The following is a 20,922-nucleotide window of genomic DNA, read 5'->3' as shown; positions in this document are numbered from 1 at the left end:
ATACCATAATTACATTTCATTTAATGATCAATTGCTTTTCCTGCAGTTAGTCATTGCTTTATATTTCTCATATTTGGTGTTCTGTCAATTCAGTCCTAAGCTTTCAAAAACTCTCAATATGACCAAATATGTTATTACTTTCTGTTTATTTTTTCATTTTTAACAATTTTATTGAGCAAAATTTAAATACAAGAAACTATATAATTGAAAGCATACAATACTTTGATATAACTATGTACCCATAAAATAATCACCATAATCAAGATAATGAAAATCTTCATCTTCTCCTTTACAAATCTTTCCTCCTATCTTTTCATGACTCTATAAGCTTTCCCAAGGCAAACACTAATCTGCTTTCTGTCGTTATAGATCAGTTTTCCTTGGAAAAATCTTATGTGAATGGAATTATATAGTATGTACACGTGTTTTGTGTGGGTTATTTTATTAAGCACAATTATTTTGATATTTATTTATGTTGTCACATGTATAAATAGTTAATTTCTTTTTATTGCTAAATAGAATTCCTATATATGTCCTTAGAATGGACATATATAGATTCTTTATCCGTTCTTTTGTTGATGAGCACTGGATTATTTCCAGTTTTGGCTATTAAAAAAATAGAGAGGCTATGAGCATTCATATACAAATCTTTGCATGGATACAACTTTCATTTCTCTAAGATAAATATCTAGAAGTGGAATGATTGGATCATATGGGAGGTGTATGATTAATTTTTAAAGAAACAGCTAAATTATTTTCCCAAGTGGTTGCACCATTTTAAATTTCCTCTAGCAGTTGTATGAAAATTCTAGTCCTTCATGTTCTCACCAAAACTTCCTATGGTATGGTTGCTCTTTTTAATTTTACCTATTCTTATATGTATAGTGATATCTCATTGTGGTTTTAATTTGAATTTTCCTAATGGCTAATGATATTCACCACTTTTTCACGTGCTTAGTTGGCATCCACATGTTTTTGTTGGCAAAATGTTCATGTCAGTCATTTTGCTCATTTTTATTCAGTTACATGTTTTCTTCTATAAAAGTTAAACTTTTCTTCTATATGTTTTCACAGTCTTTATAAATTCTGAATACATGTTCTTTATCAGGTATTTGATTTGCATATATTTTCTCTCAGTCAGACGTCTTATCTTCTCATTTTCTTAACAATGTCTTTAGACATTGTTTTATTTTATGGATCAAGCTTTGTTATTGTATCTGAGAAATCTTTAACTAACTGAAGGATACAAAGATTTGCTTTGTTTTTATTCAAGAAGTTTTATAGTGTTAAGTTTACATTTAAATTTAGTCTCTGATTTATTCTGAGTGAATTTTTGCTTATGGTATGGGATTTGGATTGAAGTTCATTTTTTGAATATGGAAATCCAAAAATCCTAAAACTATTTATTGAAAAGACTATCCTTTCTCCATTGAGTTGCTTTTGCACCTACATCAAAAATCAGTTGTCCAAATATATTTAGGTCTGTTTCTTGGCTATTCCATTCCATTGATTTATTTGTCTACCTTTATAACAATAGACACTATCTTGATAACCATTGCTTTATAATAAGCCTTGGAATCAGTCCTTCAAATTGTTTCTTTTTTCAAAGCTATTTTGGCAATACTAGGTTTTTTAATTTTCATATGAATTTTAGAATTATATTTGCACATTCTACCAAAAAATTCTGCCGAGACTTTGACTGGAATTATGTAGAATCTATCTTTAGGAAGAACTGACGTCTTAACAATATTAAGACCTATGACATATAAACTTGGGTACAGATCTCCATTTGTTTAGTGCTTCTTTTATTTCTCTAAGCAATGCTTTGTGCTTTTCAGTGTACAGATATGTGATATAACAAAGTGAGGTATAAACCAATAACAGAAATGTTATCTCATATATAATGCAAGAAACAGACATAAAATATATAAAACAAAAACCGATAGAAGAAGAAATAGAAAAATCTATGAATATAGTGAAAGACCTCAATACCCTTTTCCCAAATTTGTAGAACAACTAGACAGAAGAGCAGCAAGAATATAGAATAGTTCCACAATACCATGACCCAACAGGATGTATTCAATACTTATAGACTACTTTAGTGCCAACAGCAGAATATATATACAAACATATATATATATATTTTTAAGTGCCCATGGAATGTACACCAAGATGAACCATATCATCTTGGGCCCTAAAATAAAACCTAAACAAATTTAAGAGAAGTGAAATCATGAAGAGTGTGTTCTGTCACTACAGTGGAATCAAACTAGGACTCAGTAACAGAAAGATAACAAGAAAATCTCCAGGCCAGGCATGGTGGCTCACACCTATAATCCCAGGACTTTGGGAGGTTGAGGCAGGATGATTGCTAGAGCCCAGAAATTCAAAACCAGCCTCGGCTGTTAGAGGCTGAAAGACTGGGGGTCGTGATCAACTCAGTTTACCACTGGAGGCTATATAAGTAAACAGCAAACTGTTCTCATAAACTCAGAATGTTGGCAAACTGACAAACTGCGTATACCTCTCAGAAGGAATGCTGTGGGCAGTCACAACCCAGGCAAAAATGTTTCTTGTGATTAGGTACATGTGAAGCCTGTAGTAATAATATGAACCTGTGATCAGTTAAGCAGCTGACTAGTCATTACCTCCTCCTCCTTGCTCTTATTACCCAATAAATACGAACGACTGTAGAAGCTCAGGGTCTGCCTTTGCTCACTAGAATCAGGGAGCTCTTTTCTTCTTCCCTGGTTCCCCTTCCTTTAAAACAGTTTCTTTTGTTTTTTGTTATCATTTTCTATGTTCATCCCTTTGTTCAGTCCTGTAATGACGGTCTCAAGCAGTAACAATAGTAACTGCTATAATGATGGTCTCAAGCAGTGACAGTAGTAACTGCTGTAATGATGGTCAGCCTCAAGTAGTAACCATGGCAGTCTGCCACACTGGGCAATATAGTGAGACTTCATTTCTACAAAACCTTTTTAAAAATTAGCCAAGTGTGGTGGCACCCACCTGTAGTCCCAGCTACTCAGGAGGCTGAGATGGGAGGATAGCTTGAGCCTGGGAGGTGGAAGTTGCAGTGAGCTGAGATCATGCACTTCACCCTGGGTGACATAGTGAGACCCTAGTCTCAAATAAATAAATAAATAAAGTTTTTTAAAATCAGCCAGGCATGATGCCTCACACGTGTAAATCTAGTACTTTGGGAGGCCGAGTTGGGCAGACCACTTGAGCCCAGGAGTTCAAGACCAGCCTGTGCAATATGGTGAGACCACATCTCTACAAAAAATATGAAAATTAGCCATGTGTGGTGGTGTGTGCCTATAGTCCCAGCTACTCGGGAAGCTGAGGTAAGAGGATCACCTAAGCCCAGGAAGTTGAGGCTATAGTGAGTCATGATCATGCCATTGCACTCCAGCCTGAGTGAGCGAGTGAGGCTCCATCTCCAAAAATAATAATAATAATTTAAAAAAGAAAAATAAAAAAGAAAATCTCCAAACATTTAGATAACAAGAAAATCTCAAAACCTTTAGAAAGAGTCTCCCACACTTCTAAATAATCTCTGTAAGTCACAGAGAATGTCTCAAGGGAAATTAAAAATATACTGAATGGGTGGAAATTAAAGTACAACATACCAAAATTTGTTGGACACAACTAAAGCAATGCTGAGAAGAAAATTTATAGCAGTAAATGTATGTATCAAAAGAGAGGGAGAGTCTTGAATCAATAATCTAAGCTCCCACTTCAAAACCTGGAAAAGTAAGAGCAAAATAAACTCAAAGCAAGGAGAAGGAAGGAAATAATAAAGATAAGAGCAGAAATAAACAATGTTAAAAACAGTAAAACAATAGAGAAAATAAGTAAATAAAATAATAGGTTCTTTGAAAAATAACATTGATAATCCTCTGGTGAGACTAATAAAAGAGAGAAGACACAAATATCAGAATCAGGAATAAATGAGAAGATATCATCAGTACAGATCCTACAGATATCAAAAAAATAAGGATCTACTATGAGAAATTCTATGAACTTAAATTTATAAATTTCACAATTTAGATGAACTGGATTAATTTCTCAAAAAAACACAAATTATAACAAATTGCCCTATATGTAACAGACAATTTGAATAGGCCTATAACTCTTAAGAAAATTAGACTATAATTTTAATACTCCCTAGAAAGAAATGCAAGCTGAGATGGTTTCCCCGGAGAATGCTATCAAACATTTTTTTAAAAGTTAATACTAATTCTATACAATCTCTCATAGAAAATGGAATGGGAGAGAACATTTCCGAACTTATTTTATAAAGCTAAAATTACTACCAAAAATCAGAGACAATACAAAAAGAAACTACCAATCAATATACCTCATGAAAATAGATGCAAATATCCTTAAATATATATTAACACATAGAATTCAGATATATATGTACACATACATATATATATACACACATACATATATATATATATATACATACATACATATATATATATATATATATATATATATATGCTGTTGCCCAGGCTGGAGTGCAGTGGTGCGATCTTGGCTCACTGCAACCTCCACTTCCTGGGTTCAAGCAATTCTCCTGCTCAGCCTCCTGAGTAGCTGAGATTACAGGCAAGTGCCACCACACCTGGCTAATTTTTATATTTTTAGTAGAGATGGGATTTCACCATGCTGGCCAGGCTGGTCTTGAACTCCTGACCTCAGATGATCTGCCCACTTTGGCCTCCAAAAGTGCTGGGATTTACAGGCATGAGCCACCGTACCCAGCCGCAGCAATATTTTTTAGGAATTCTATACCATGGCTAGGTACCATTTATTCACCCATCATGATTGTCTATGTAGAAAATCCCTAAGAATTGAAAAAACAAACCAATAAAAATCAAAAACACCCCTGGAGCTAATAAATGAGCATAGCAAGGTTTTAGTATACAAGTTTAATACATAAAAATCAACTATGTTTTTGTATACCAGCAAGGAACAATTGGGATTTAAAATTTTTAGAAAGGTACCGTTTACAAGAATATCCAAGAGTCAAATAGGTAAGTATAAATCTAAAAAAATAAAAAATGACAGAATATATATGAGGAAAAATAAAAAACACTGATGACAGAAATCAAATAAGATCTAAGTAAGAAAAGAGATATTTTATATTTTTGTATAAGAAGACACAATATTATTAAAATATTAAGTCTGCCCAGCTTCATCTATATATTCAAGGCCATCTCCAGGAAAATACCAAGTTATTGTGTGGATATTGACAAACTGTTTTTAAATTGGAGACTGGAAAGGTAAAGGAACTAGAATAGCTAAGACAATTTTGAAAAAGAAGAATAAAGTAGAAAGAATCAATCTACCCAATTTGAAGAGTTAACACATATAGCTATAGTATTAAAAAATGTGTGTCATTGGCAGAGGAATAGACACACAAATCAATGGATTAGAATAAAGAACATGGTAGTAGATGAATACAAATATGTCTAGTAAATTTTTCACAAAGTACAAAAGCAACTCGATAGCAAAAACATACCCTTTTCACCAAATGGTGCTAGAGCAATTGGATATCCACAGGCAGATATAAGAACCTTGATATAAGTCTCATACCTTATATGAAAATTAACTCCAAATGTGTGACAGATTTAAATTTAAAATATAAAAGCATGAAAATTTTAGAAAAGCATGGAAGACTGTTTTGGGGATCTTGGTCTGGGGAAAGAATTGTTAGACTTGACACTAAAAAGTACCATGTAGGAAAGAAAACCAATTAAAAATTGGACTTCATCAAAATTAAGAACTTTTGATCTGGGAATGAACTTGTTTAGAAGAAAAGACAAGTGAGAGACTGGAAGGCAACATTTGCAAGCCACATATCCAACAAAATAATCGTTATCTAGAATATATAAAGAACTCTTAAAACACAAACAACCCAGAAAAAAAAATGGGCAAAAGACATGAAGAGACATTTGCTGAAGATAATACATGCATGGCAAAAAAAAAGCACATGAAAAGATGATCAGCTTCATCAACCATTAAGGAAGTGCAATTTAAAACCACAATATCGTGACAAATCTATCAGAATGGCTTAAAAAATAATGACAACACCAACATCAGCAAAGATGCTGAGAAACTAGATTGCTTAGATGTGGGGAAGTAAAATGGTACAGTCACTCTGGAAAATAGCTTGACAATTTCTTAAGAAACTAAACATACAACCAGCATGCTGCCCAGCGGCATAAGAATGATACAGTGGACTTTGGGGACTCAGAGAAAAGAAAAGTTACATACATTGAGTTGTGTCACCCTAAACTTCATATGTTGAAGTCCTAACCTCCAAAGCGACTGTATCTGGAGAGAAGGTCTTTAGGAGGCAATTAAGCTTAAATGAGGCCATAAGGGTGGGCCTCTAATATAGGACTGTGGCCTTATAAGAAGAGGACAATCTACCTTTCTGTCTCTTTCTATCTCTCTGTCTCTCTTTTTCTGCCATTTGAGGACACAACAAGAAAGCAGTCATCTGCAAGCCAGGAAGAGAGCCCGACCAGAACTCACCCTAATCTTGGTCATCCACCCTCCAGACCTGTGAGGAAGTAAATTTTTGTTGTATAAGCCACCTAGTCTATTGTATTTTGTTAGGGCAGTTCAAACTGACTATAATACAGATAATTATAGCAGTTTTTTACATAATAGCCCCAATCTGGAAATAACCAGGATGTCTTTCAATAGGTGAACGGTTAAATAAACTGTGGTACATCTATACCATAAAAAATTTCTGAGCATTAAAAAAAAAAACCCAAAGTATTGATACAAAGAACAACTTCACTGAATCCTCAGAGATCCATCCTGGGGTGATGGAGAATGTGCTGTGTTTTCAACGTATCGATGTCAATATCCTATTGTGATATTGTGCTATAATTTCTCAAGATGTTACCATTGGGGAAACTGAGTAAAAGGTATATGGATCTTTTGGTATTCAACTTCAAGTGAAGCAGCAATTATCTCAAAATAGTTTAGTTTTTAAAAATCTACACAACTTATTCAAGATATTATAAAAAGAAATACATCTGCTTTTGTCCACTCTATCCCTCTTTCTGCCATTTGAGGACACAAGAAGAAAGCAGCCTACACTATAATAATGTCTATCTTTCCTAATTGTTTGATAGGTTTAAAGTGCTTACAACTTCATTTGAATTACATTTTATTTTTGTACTTGATAAAGTGATTATTATAAAGTTTACTTGTGTAAGAAAACAGCTGAAAAACATTTTTTTAAACTCTTTTTGTATTTCAATAGGTTTTTGGAGAACAGGTCGTGTTTGGTTACATGAATAAGATCTTTTTTTTTTTTTTTTTTTTTTTTCTGAGACAAAGTCTCACTCACTCTATTGCCCGGGCAGGAATACAGTGGTGCAATCTCAGCTCACTACAATCTCTGCCTCCTGGGTTCAAGCGATTTTCCTGCCTCAGCCTCCTTAGTAGCTGGGATTACAAGCATACACTACCACACCCAGCTAATTTTTGTATTTTTTTGGTAGAGACAGAGTTTCACCATATTGACCAGGTTGGTCTCAAACTCCTGACCTCAAGTGATCCATCTGCCTCAGCCTCCAGGCATGAGCTACCACATCCTGCCTGGTTACATTAATAAGTTCTTTAGTGGTGATTTCTGAGATTTTGGTGCACCCATCACCCGAGCAGTGTACAGTGTACCCAACGTGTAGTATTTTATTCCTCACCCCCTCCCACCCTTTCCCCTGAGTCCCCAAAGTCCGCTGTATCATTCTTATGCCTTTGCATCCTCATAGCTTAGCTCCCATTTATGAGTGAGAACATATGATGTTTGGCAGAAAACAGCTGAAATTGTTTTTAAGAAGTAGGATCATAATATCCACATTGAAGTATCTAGTAATCAAAGTTGTATAAGCCTACAAAAATCATACAGAATGGCCATTAAAATCTATAGATTATTCTTGAAATAGATGTATGTACACATTTGTATGTGTATGAGTTTGTGTTTGTTTGTGTACATGCTTGGGGTGCCTACAGTCTTTATTGTTTAAAGATTAGTAAGACCAAGTTTAAGGTCTATTGGAATGAAATTTGAGACAAGTGTGAGGCCCTGAATGTTAAAAGAAAAACATAATAATAGTTTCCTCTACCCTAAGTGGAGAGTAGCCTGAGTGGCTAGACTGATAATCTTGCAGAAAGTGATGTGAGATGTCTGTTAATTGGGGCAATGAATCGATGGTTTTCAGGAAATGGTGCTTTTGCATGGACTTCTCCATGGTGTGAGGCATATTCTTTGATTAGGCATTATCAAAGTACTAATGGCAGAAGCAGAGGATAATTAAGGGCTGTAGGAAAAGAGGGATGGTATATACCAACAAGAAAACAACCACCAAGATAATTATATGATATACCTAACAAGAAGGGAGAAGGAATTTTTGATTCCCAGTTGTTTTACTGATCACATTTCCAGACTTCTGTCCTCAGCTCTCAGTCCCAACCTTCTTGTATAAAAACCTAAGAGGAAGGAGCACTGGATGCATGACATATTACTTAGAAATTCATTCCACTGCAAGACACAGAAAACCTTAAGCGGCACCAACACATGAGGTGATTGATTTCACATTGCAAGAATTCTGGGAGGACAGCCCAAGGTGGAAGTGGTGCTCAAAAAATGTACAGGGACCCCAACTTTTAAGTCCTTTCACTTTTTCCTATGTTACTCCACCTCCAAATTCATGTGTGTATTTTAGTAAGAAAGAAGTAGGGCAAAGGGCTCACACAAAAGTTACACCAATCTTGGAAAATTTTCACTATGTGTTTTTTTTTTTTTCCTGAATTTGGCCTATAACAGATAAATATTCTTTACTATGAAACCTTTCTTTTGCAAATGCACATTGATGAAATGGAAATGGAAAATGATAAGAAAGAGAAAAATGCATTTAAATAACAGCCAAATTAATACAGATTTGGGCTCAGTGCAAGTATACAAAGCTTAAGTGATAGAGGCATTTTTAGACTACTCAAAATTGCCAGAGGTTTATTAAGGTAGTGTGCAAACATCCTTTGTGTCCCCTTTAATACTGTAAAACAGTATAGCTTCCCATGTGATCAGGATAATTTTACAAAAATACATTTTGCTTAAATGGTTTATCTTTTCTTCTGAATGAAATACAAACATCTCCTCCTGGCTAGTATTTAGGATTCTCAACATTATGTCCCCCATCTTACTGTGATAGATTTTTCTCACTACACATCTATATGCACACCTTGTAATAACCCCTGCTTTTTCTTGAGCTATTGTACACTTGCTCATGCTTTGTCTTCCACATCTGCCTGTCTGTTAAAGTTGTATCCATAGAAATAAAAAAAGTGGTTGTTTGGGACAAAAGTATGTGTGGTAAGAATTCACTGGGAAGAGATACAAGATAATGTTCTGGGGTGACAGAAATGTTCTGTCTTGAAATGAGATTAAATTACCTGAATGCTTACATTTTATCTAACTCAATGGCACATGTAAGATCTGTACAAATGTAAATTTCATGTATCACATGCAAATTATACCTCAACATTAAAAAATGTACCAGCGTCTAAAGCCCTTTGCCAAAGCCATCAGGTAATAAAGACAATCCCAAAAATCCCCCCTGTCCCCTAAATTATGGGGACTGATTTTCCATCCTTTGAACTTTCAAGCTCTTTTTAAAAAGCAGTATGTGTGTGTGTGTGTGTGTGTGTGTGTTTGTGTGCGTGCACATACATGAAGGCACACACATAAAATCATACCATATTCTACATGTTTTACGGTATGTTGATACTTGTCTTATGCCCCTTGTTGTACTGCAAGTACCTTTGTTAAGGAACTGGCTTACTTGCTCTTTTAATCCTTTTATCACCTAGCACAGTATCTTGTGCGTTGTAGGTGTTCAGTAACATTTATCAAATTGTGATGGGCAACCTGGAGGCAGAACCTCCTCTAGTGACTCTAGGTATGTCCTATGCATTCCATTGTATCCTATAACTTTTAGGCTTATAATTGTAACTTAGAAGTCATCAACACAATGTGGGCTTGAGATCTTAGAACCATTAATGATCTTCATGAATATTGCATAATTTCTATTCTGTGCTGTGTTAGGCAGTTCTTGAATCACTATAAATAAATAACTGTAGCTGGGTAATTTGTGAATAAAAGAGGTTTAATTGGCTTACAGCTCTGCAGGCTTTACAAACATAGCAAAAGCAGAAGCAAGAGGGGGAGGAGGTGCCAACATTTTTAAACAATTGGATCTCACAAGAACTCACTATCACAAGGACAGCACCAAGGGAATGGTGCTAAACCATTAATGAGACATTAAACCCTAAGATCCAATCACCTTCCACCAGGCCCCACCTCCAATATTGAGATCACAATCTAACATGAGATTTGGTGGGGCCACAGATCCAAATCATACATACGCCTTGTTGAAAATTCAGCGTCCCCTCTTTCAACCAAGATTCCTATACTGTATCCAGGGTTAGGGAATGAAGACAGATAAAAGCCAAGATGAGATGTTAATTCCTCTTGGCTATAATTATGACCAATTTCCTGCATTGGCTGGATTTTTGCCTTGTTTTGTGGTTGTTCCTTTATCTCCAGCTGGAATTGAACCATACGTGGATATGGGCCTCTTTTTAAAATTTCTGATTCCTCTCTCTTTCAAAAAAATCCTCACATGTACCTGTGTTTGTTTGACACGTTTGATTTAGTGCCTGTGGGTGATGGGAAGGAGTTTACTTAATTTCAGAAACACAATCAACTTGAAATTCAACACTCTTCTGTGTTAGTCAACAATATTCCATCTGCAAACATTTGCTTTATCTTCTTCATCCCTCTCTTCAATTAAGAATTTTTTTTTTCTCCCGGCACTTTGGGAGGCCAAGGCAGGCGGATCAGGAGGTCAGGAGATTGAGACCATCCTGGCTGACATGGTGAAACCCCGTCTCTACTAAAAATACAAAAAAAGTAGCCAAGCATGGGGGCAGGTGCCTGTAGTCCCAGCTACTCGGAAGGCTGAGGCAGGAGAATGGCGTGAACCTAGAAGGCAGAGCTTTCAGTGAGCCGAGATCGTGCCATTGCACTCCAGCCTGGTGACAGAGTGAGACTCCGTCTCAAAAAAAAAAAAAAAAAAAAAAAATTCAGTTTTCTTTTGCAGAACAATTTAATTTGTTGTAATGCTCATCCTCAAACATACCCAAAGTCTTGCCAATTCAAAGACTAGGTGAAAATTAAAATTTATACTTTGTAAAGGCTAGAATTGACCCTGTTGGAAAAGACTCCATCCTTTTCTGTGGTGTCATCTGAGGAGCATGTCTCTTAAATAAGAATCAAATATTGAAATGTCTGGATCATTTGATCCATTACTCCTGTCTCAAGAATAAAGATCCCTTTCATTCATAATTAAAATGTCTAAATCATTTCAAAAGGTAAAAGAACCTAGCCTTTTGTAGTTCTTGCACCATTCTGGCTGCCAAGGACGTAATCTTTTGTACTTGAGCCTCTACAAGGACTGTGTTAGAACAAACATTGCTCCTCCTGCTCTGATGTTTTCCAACAAACAACACCCAGAAGCTGAATGTTTTGTATAATCTCTAAAGCTATCTTGAGAGCTATGCATACTCAGTGATATTATACTCTTTTATTTTGATTGCCCCGGTTGCCTCCACTGGAGCTTATATTTGTAGTGAGTTTGCCAGATTTGGTAGAAACAACAGGTAAGAGAGGGAGGGAGAATTGGATGGGCCTAAAGAGATTTGAATTTCTAAGCTCAGCAGCAATTCTGTCTATAACTATAGTGATCTGTTAGTCTCAGTATACAGTCAAAAATATCTCATTTATCTGGCTTAGGAAACTCTGAAGAATATGAAACATAAAGCTTCTCTACTACCAACCTAAATGTGTTCATTTGCTAAAAAGCTGATGATGTAAGTGCATAATTTCAATATAATTCAATATAATTTCATATTGAAAATTTTTTTTTTCTGATTCAGAGAACAAGATCATATTTTGTTAAGTTGTAATGTAAAGTGACATTTAAAAATAGTCTGCATACCTTTGTGTGTGTGTGTGTTACTGACGGAACGTTTTATGTTTTGCCACATATTGATTATATTCTTATCATCAATAAGATACTGATTATATTCTTATCATCAATAAGATACTGATTATATTCTTATCATCAATAAGATACTGATTATATTCTTATCATCAATAAGATACTGATTATATTCTTATCATCAATAAGATATTGATTATATTCTTATCATCAATAAGATATTGATTATATTCTTATCAATATATTGATTATATTCTTATCATCAATATATTGATTATATTCTTATCATCAATGTGATATTGATTATATTCTTATCAATATATTGATTATATTCTTATCATCAATATATTGATTATATTCTTATCATCAATGTGATATTGATTATATTCTTATCATCAATGTGATATTGATTGTATTCTTATCATCAATATGATATTGGTTGTATTCTTATCAATAAGATATTGGTTATATTCTTATCATCAATAAGATATTGGTTATATTCTTATCATCAATAAGATATTGATTATATTCTTATCAATATATTGATTATATTCTTATCATCAATATATTGATTATATTCTTATCATCAATGTGATATTGATTATATTCTTATCATCAATGTGATATTGATTGTATTCTTATCATCAATATGATATTGGTTGTATTCTTATCATCAATAAGATATTGGTTATAGTCTTATCATCAATAAGATATTGGTTATAGTCTTATCATCAATAAGATATTGGTTATAGTCTTATCATCAATAAGATATTGGTTATAGTCTTATCATCAATAAGATATTGGTTATAGTCTTATCATCAATAAGATATTATTTATAGTATCTATGAAGTAGTATCTATGAAGATTGGCCATTATTTAATAACATATAATGAATTTTATTGTAATTCTATTTGCCTTTTTCTGATGTGCTGATCTCAATAATACCTGGCCTCAAGACTTACTATAAAGCTACAGTAATTAAGACAGTGTGGTATTGGTAGAATAATAGTTGAATTGATCAATGTACTAGAATAGAGAGCCCAGAAATTAACTCACACAAAAATAGTCAACTGATCTTTTACAAAAGAACAAAGGCAATACAATGGAGCAAAGATAGTCTTTTCAACAAATAGTGCTGAAACAACTGGACATACATATGACAAAATGTAAATTTAGACAAAGACCTTAAACCCTTCACAAAAATTACCTCAACATGGATTTGTAGAGCTAAATGCACAATACAAAACTATAAAACTCCTAAAAGATGACATAGGAGAAAATCTAGATGACCTTGGATTTTGCAATGACTTCTGAAATAATACAAAACAAAAGACTTATGAAAAAATTATTGATACATGAAACTTTATTAAAATTAAAAACTTCTGCTCTGCAAAAGACACTGTCAAGAGAATGAGAAGACAAGTACAGACTGGAAGAAAATATTTGTAAAAGACATATCTCATAAACAATGAAGTGTTATCCAAAATATATAAATAACCCTTAAAATTCAGCTATAAGGGCACAATGTGATTTAAAAATAGGCAAAAGATCTGAGCAGACACCTCACCTAAGAAGATAAACAGATGTGAAATAACTGTATAAAAATATGTTCCACATCATTAAGGAAAAACAAACTAAAGCAACAGTGAGATACCACTACACATTTATTGGAATGGCCAGAATCCAGAGCAGTGCCAGCATAAAATACTGGAAAGAATAAGGAGCAACAGAAAGTCTTACTCATTGCTGCTGGGAATAAAAAATGGTACAGCCACTTTAGACACTATGGTAATTTCTTACAAAACTAACCATATTCTTATCATATGATTAGGCAATTTTCCTCCTTAGTGTTTACTCAAATGTTTTGAAAACTTATGTTCACACAAAAATCTGTATATAGATTTTTATAGCAGCTTTATTCATAATTGCCAAAACTTGGAAACAACCATAATGCCCTCTAGTAGGTGACTGGAAAAACTGTGGTACATCTATAGAATGGAATATTATTCAACACTAAAAGGAAATAAGCTATCAAGTCATGAAAAGACATGGAGGAACTTTAAATGCATATTACTAAGAGAAATAAACCAATTTGAAGTCTACATACTTTATGATTCCAACCATATGGCATTCTGAAAAGGCAAAACTATGGAGACAGTAAAAAGATCAGTTGTTGCCAGGGGTAAGGGGAGAGGGAAGGGTGAATAGATGGAGCACAGAGGATTTGTACGGCAGTGAAACCTATTCTGTATGACACCATAATGTTGGATACATGTCATTGTATATGTGTCAAAACCTATAAAAGGTACAACACAGGCATGACCCCTAATGTAAATGATGAACTTTAGGTGATAATGATGTATCAATGTGGGTTCAGTGATGATAACAAGTGTACCACCCTGGTGCAGAATATTGATAGTGGGGAATCAAGCTCTATGTGTGTAGAGAAGGATGGGAGATAGAGAATATATAGAAACTCTGCACCTTCTCCTCTGTTTTGTTATGAACCTAAAACTACTCTAAAAATAAAGCCAATTTAAAATAAAAAAATTTGCTATGCTAGAATGTAGGCTTTGACTTCACCTGGAAGTTCCAGAGAGGATGAGTTTTCAGGGTTTGCTGTAAGCATTTTATAAAAGTTTTTGGTTCAGATCATGAGTAATCATATTTGCAGTCATTTCTTATGTAAAACTGGCAGGATCAGAACTCAACTGGGTCTCTAAATCCAGGGATACAAGTCAAAAAGGGTTGGCATTTATTAATTTGTTAGGAATTAGAAAAGGGGAGAATTGTGAAATGTAGAAAAGTGGTGTAAGACAATATGTTTGATAGTGACACAACTGCCTTTAAAAGTAAAGATGAGCCCAACTAAATTAAGTCAGATTTCTGAAATGTCTTCCATCACACCAAAGAATAGGGAAAAAAATATGTGATGGTCTGATAACTGGAAATAATCTGAATACTTGGCTTAATGGTGGGCATTCAAGGAAGTAGTTGATGGGGAGGCTATTTCTTTTTAATCATTACATGAATGTTTTCTGGATGGGTGAATAGGGTCTTTGACATTTCTGTTTTTCACGTAAAATATTTTCATGTCAGCAGCTGAGAAATAATATGAGAATAGATCTCAGGCTGGTAAATGACTAAAGGAAGTGAAAACGTTGAATGTCTATATAAATTTGTATATGAGAAAGAGATTTGAAGAGGGAATGTTTTTGCTGCACCCGCGAACAATTTTACATTCTGTTTACTGATGTATTAATTTGAAGAAGATTTTACTTATGGAATTACACATGGATAAATTAATACAATTTGAATAAAGATATTATTTACCAATCCCATCACACAATTGGATGGGGATGATGATCAATGGGGATGAGACCTCAAAGGTGTCAATCAATAACCAGAAGATATTTGTTAAATTGCCTTTTAAGGCCAGAGGATACTTGCGGAACTTTTGATAAATGTTGGTGCGTCCAAGTTGGATTTCAGAAATTGGACTGATGGTGAACATGAGGAATCTGAAGTTCGGTATGAGCGGACAATTTTAAGAATAATTGATTCTAGACACTCAGTGAGGGCAAAAAAAAAAAAAAAAATACCATCTTAATTATAATGCCACTAGGCTTTTTACTTTTAGTATGGACAAAGTGGCTCTAAAATTTGGTATGGATTCTAGAATACCAAAAGCAATCTTTAAAAAATGAAAATAAAATTGAAGGAATCACACTATCTGACTTCAATACTTACTATAAGTCTGTGATAATGAAGACAGTCTTAATTTGAATAAGGATTAACAAATAGATCAACAGAGCAGGATAGAGAGTCCAGAAATAGGCTAACATTTGATTTTCAATCAAAGATTCACAGCAATTAAATGCAGAAATGGATATCTTTTATGTGTATAATATTGGAATAACTGGATATTCATATGGAAAAAAATAAACTAGAATGCTACCTCCTATTACACCAAAAATTAATTTGAGATGTTTTGGATCTAAACATAAAATGTGAAACCTTTAAAAGAAAACATAGGAGAATATCTTTAAAACTTAGGGATAAACAAAAGTTTTCTTAGAATAGAGGAAGCAACAACAGTAGAAGAAAAAAATGATAATTTAGACTTCGTCAAAATTAAAAAAAAATCTTTTCAAAAGATGTCAAGAGAATAAATTAGAAATATACAAAAACAATAAAATGTTTTCAACATATATATCTGACAAAGGACTGGTATGCAGGGTATAAGAAGAACTTATACAATTCAATAGTAAAATGATGAAACTTAAAAGTGTGCAAAACATTTGAACAGATACTTTACAACAGGAGATATACAAATTAGCACGTGAAAAACTATTCAGTATCAGAGAAATGCAAGTTTAAATCACAATGAGATACCACTACATACCCAGCAAACCTCATTGAATGGGATTGTTAAGATTTGTACATTTCTTTGTAAGTAAATTTTACCTCAAAATAAAATAGCTGTGAAGAAATACTGAAGTATAGCTAATGGTGTTTATCCTGAAGCATTTAGCAAGCAATGTAGTGAGGTCTGTAAATTCCTTAGATATACTTCAAAAAAAATAGAATGAATGGAATAATAGGTAGAGGAGGCAAGTTACATAAACGTGATGAAATGAAGTTAGTAAAATATTAATTGTAGAATCTAGTGGGCAGTGTATGATTGTTCATTGTAAAATTCTTTTGCAGTGTGATGTTTAAGTATTTTCCTAAGAAAATGTTGAAATATCATCTCAGATTGAATTGATGCAATGTAGGAATGACTGAAGAGCAACAAAGAGGATACATTTGTAGGGAAACCTTCTAAGTAAATATTAACTTCTTAAAACAGTAATAAAACATTCTGAGCTTTAAAATATATGTAGAATTGTAAGATGTGATAAGAATAGTACAGAAAAAGGAAGGGAGATAAATGAAGTTAAAGGGTCCTAGATTCTTGCATTGTCTAGAAAGTGTAAAAAGTTTAAATTTAATATACACACTAATAAATCTGGAATGTAAGTTCTAATTGTTAAGGTAAGCAATAAAATATGAATCAAGAAGTGTATAAGTAAAAGCTAATTGAAAATTAAATACAAAGATTGATTACTCCAAAAAAGAGGAAAAACAGAGAAACTTGAAAACCAATAAGAAAAACGAAAATAAGCAGATGGGGTGGAAAACTCAAATAGCATAACAGTAGACATAAGTTCATATATATTAGTAATTGTGATAAATGTAAATGTATTAAATGATACAATTTTAAAAATACATTGTTAGATTGGATTAAACAATAAAACCCAAATATATGCTGCCTACAAGAAACTCACCTTAAATACAAGGATGAATAAAATTTAAAAGCAAGAGGATATTAAAAAGACATACCAGATATAGTATCAAGAAGAGTCAGTGAAGTTACAATAATATAAGTCAAAGTAATTTAATGAAAAAATATAGAGATAAAAACTGGAATTTTATAATACGGAATGAGTTTACCAGGAAGAAACAGTAAGCTTAAGTTTATATGCATCTGATGGGATAGCCTCAAAATATACAAAGCAAAATCTGACAGAAATAAGAGAAGAAATAGATAAATCCATAATTATAGGAGTATACACATCTGTCTCAATAGCCAACAGAATAAGCAGATAGTCAAATCAGTAAGGAGGGGAAGATTTGAACTTAAGGAATGCTAGCAAATCTTAAGTTATGTATAAATACAGGAGCAAATAACATTCAATAATAATTGTATCAACCAAACTAAGATATACTATTGAGAATTAAAATATTCTGTTTGTGAGATTTCTTTGTTGGTGAAATTTCTTTATCAAAGACTCCACATTTATAAATGACTATAATACATTCCAAGGTAAATCTGTTGAATTTTACACAGCAGTCTTCTGCAAGGGACTCCGTTTAAGCCACTTTAAAAAAATCCATTGTCAATTACCTTATAGTAAATTTTCCATCAATACAATTTCACTGCATTAAAATGTGGAGATATTATGTCAACTGAATGATGGAGCGGAGGTTCCTTTTTATGGTACGAGTCAAGAATGGCTTGAGCACAAAGCCCTTTATAATCTACATAATCTTACCTACCAGTATTTCCCAATGTTACTTCATTACTTCTAAAAATAATAGAAAAATAAAATATGTATTAGCAACTTCTATGTAGCAGATAACATGCCAGTGGGCACTAGAGGGGATTAATCATCTCTAACAGCCATTCAGAGCTTTAAAGGGGTATATGGCTTTTAGCACAGTATTCATAATTGCCATTCAGTAAAAAATATGATGATTGAATTAATTGCTGCTTATTAAAAGATGCTTTATAAATGCTAGTTGTGTAAAATTGTGTTGGACAAAACTAAAAATACAGTTACTATATTTATTAGTTGCTTTCAAAGATGAGTGTGTATGCCTTATCAGAAGATTTTGCTTCGGCCCAGACGTGAAAGTCCCTGAAGCCCTAGTAAGCAAAAGTACAAAATGAAATTTCCTTGTGAATTTTGATTCATTAACTGATTGGTTAATTCCTTTCTTTATTCAACAAGTATTTATTTACTGTATATTATGCATCAGAGACAGTGCTAGTAATTAAGAGATCAGTGATTAAGACTGACAAAGCCCTAGCTTTCTAGCCTTCATAAGAACACATCTTAGTTTGGGAGGTGTGGTGGTTAATAATAAGTGTCAAGTTGATTGCATTGAAGGATGCAAAGTATTGATCCTGGGTGTGTCTGTGAGGGTGTTGCCAAAGGAGATTAACATTTGAGTCAGTGGGCTGGGAAAGGCAGACTCACCCTTAATCTGGGTGGGCACCATCTAATCAGCTGCCGGTGTGGCTAGAATATAAAGCAGGCAGAAAACATGAAAAGACTAGACTGGCCTAGCCTCCCAGCCTACATCTTTCTCCCATGTTGGGTGCTTCCTGCCCTTGAACATCAGACTCCAAGTTCTTCAGTTTTGGGACTTGGACTGGCTCTCCTTGCTCCCTAGCTTGCAGATGGCCTATTGTGAGACCTTGTGATTGTGTGAGTTAATACTTAATAAACTCCCATATATATATCCTATTAGTTCTGTCCCTTGAGAGAACCCTGATGAATATAGGAGGCCAGTATTTTAAAAATAATTTTAAAAAGCTCTCCCAACTTATGACACAATTAATCATTTAATTGTGATTGTGATAAGGCTCTGATGATAAATTAGATGAAGCAGAAGAGTGAGGTCATCATCAGCCTAAATAACAAGCAGAGAGAGTCTCTCTAAAAGAAAAGATGTTTATTGGGAATAGAGTGTTGCAATGGGAATATACGTGCCATAGTTAACTATATGTATATTTAGGGAGGTGAAGGAAGACAAAGGTTTTTAAAGGAAAAAAATAAGGGGGATTTTACATAATTGTTTTGAAACAATTATCCCTGGCTACAAGGATTAATAATAAGGGTGGCCTCCAGTTCCAGGTTGGATAGGCGGTTGCTGGGCAGATGTTCTCACAGAAGCATTTTTTTGTTTCAGGTTGTATGGCCGTTGTATGAGGTTGTGATTTTTGCCATCTTTCGGGATAGATTTGGTTGCCAGGCCCCAAGCATGAGAACCCTTTCTTCAAGGCCTTCCCTGGTTCAATTTATCAGGGTTTTCCTAACATCAGTGACTCCATTTTAATTCTGACAACTTTCACAGCAAATACCCCAGACTGAGGGAATAGCCAATGTGTCAAAGACTTATCTCTTCCTTAAATAATATAGTGTGCTTATTAAATTGATAGGACATTTATGACTTAAATAAGAGTTGGGGTGGATGAGTGGAATAGAGGACTGTATCCAGATCAGGCAAAGCTTTAAGGAGATGTTAGGGAGTTTTTTCTTTGTCCTCAGAGAATAGACGCCTCCAAAGGATTTTAAACAAGAAAATGAAAGAATTCTTTAAAACATTATTCTGGATTGACTCAAGGCAAGATTCTATGCAGGGAAGCCATTAGAAAATACTGGCCATGGTCCCAGACAACCTTTCTAATGGTCTGAACTGGGGTGGTAAAAATGGAAATCAAGAAACGTGGAATCTACATCTTCTCAGTCATGTGTAGGGGCTAGAAAGGTCGATCTTACAGAAGTAGAGAGTAGAATTGTGTTACTAGAGACTGGCAAGTGTAGAGAAGGAAAGTGGATATGGAGAGGTTGATTAATGGGTACAAAATTACAATTAGGAGGAATACATTTTATTGTTCTATAGCACAGTAGATGACTATAGTGAACAACTTACTGTATATTTCAAGAGAGCTAAAAGAGAGGAATTTGGGCCAGGTGTGGTGGCTCACACCTGTAATCCCAGCACTTTGAGAGGCTGAGGCAGGCAGATCTCCTGAGGTCAGGAGTTCAAGACCAGCCTAGCCAACATGGTGAAACCCCATCTCTACTAAAAATACAAAAATTAGCTGGGCATGGTGGTTGGCACCTGTAATCCCAGCTACTTGGCTGGCTGAGGCAGGAGAATCGCTTTAACCCAGGAGGTGGAGGTTGTAGTGAGCCGAGATCATGCCACTGCACTCCAGCCTGGGCAACAAGAGTAAGACTCTGTCTCAAAAGACAAAAAAAAAAAAAGAAGAATTTGAATGTTCCCCCAAACAAAGATATGATAAATGTTTGAAGTGATAGATATCTCAATTACCCTGATTTGATCACTATACATTGTATGCATGTATCAAAATATCACATGTATCCCATAAATATGTATTGTTATTATGTATGCATTAAAAATATTTTTAAAAAGGAAAAATGGTTTTATTCAAGAAATAATTTGTTGAAGAGAAAAGAAAGCT

This window comes from Pongo pygmaeus, chromosome 13, assembly GCF_028885625.2.
Source record: "Pongo pygmaeus isolate AG05252 chromosome 13, NHGRI_mPonPyg2-v2.0_pri, whole genome shotgun sequence".
Taxonomy (NCBI): Eukaryota; Metazoa; Chordata; class Mammalia; order Primates; family Hominidae; genus Pongo; species Pongo pygmaeus.
This window is presented reverse-complemented; position numbering follows the sequence as displayed.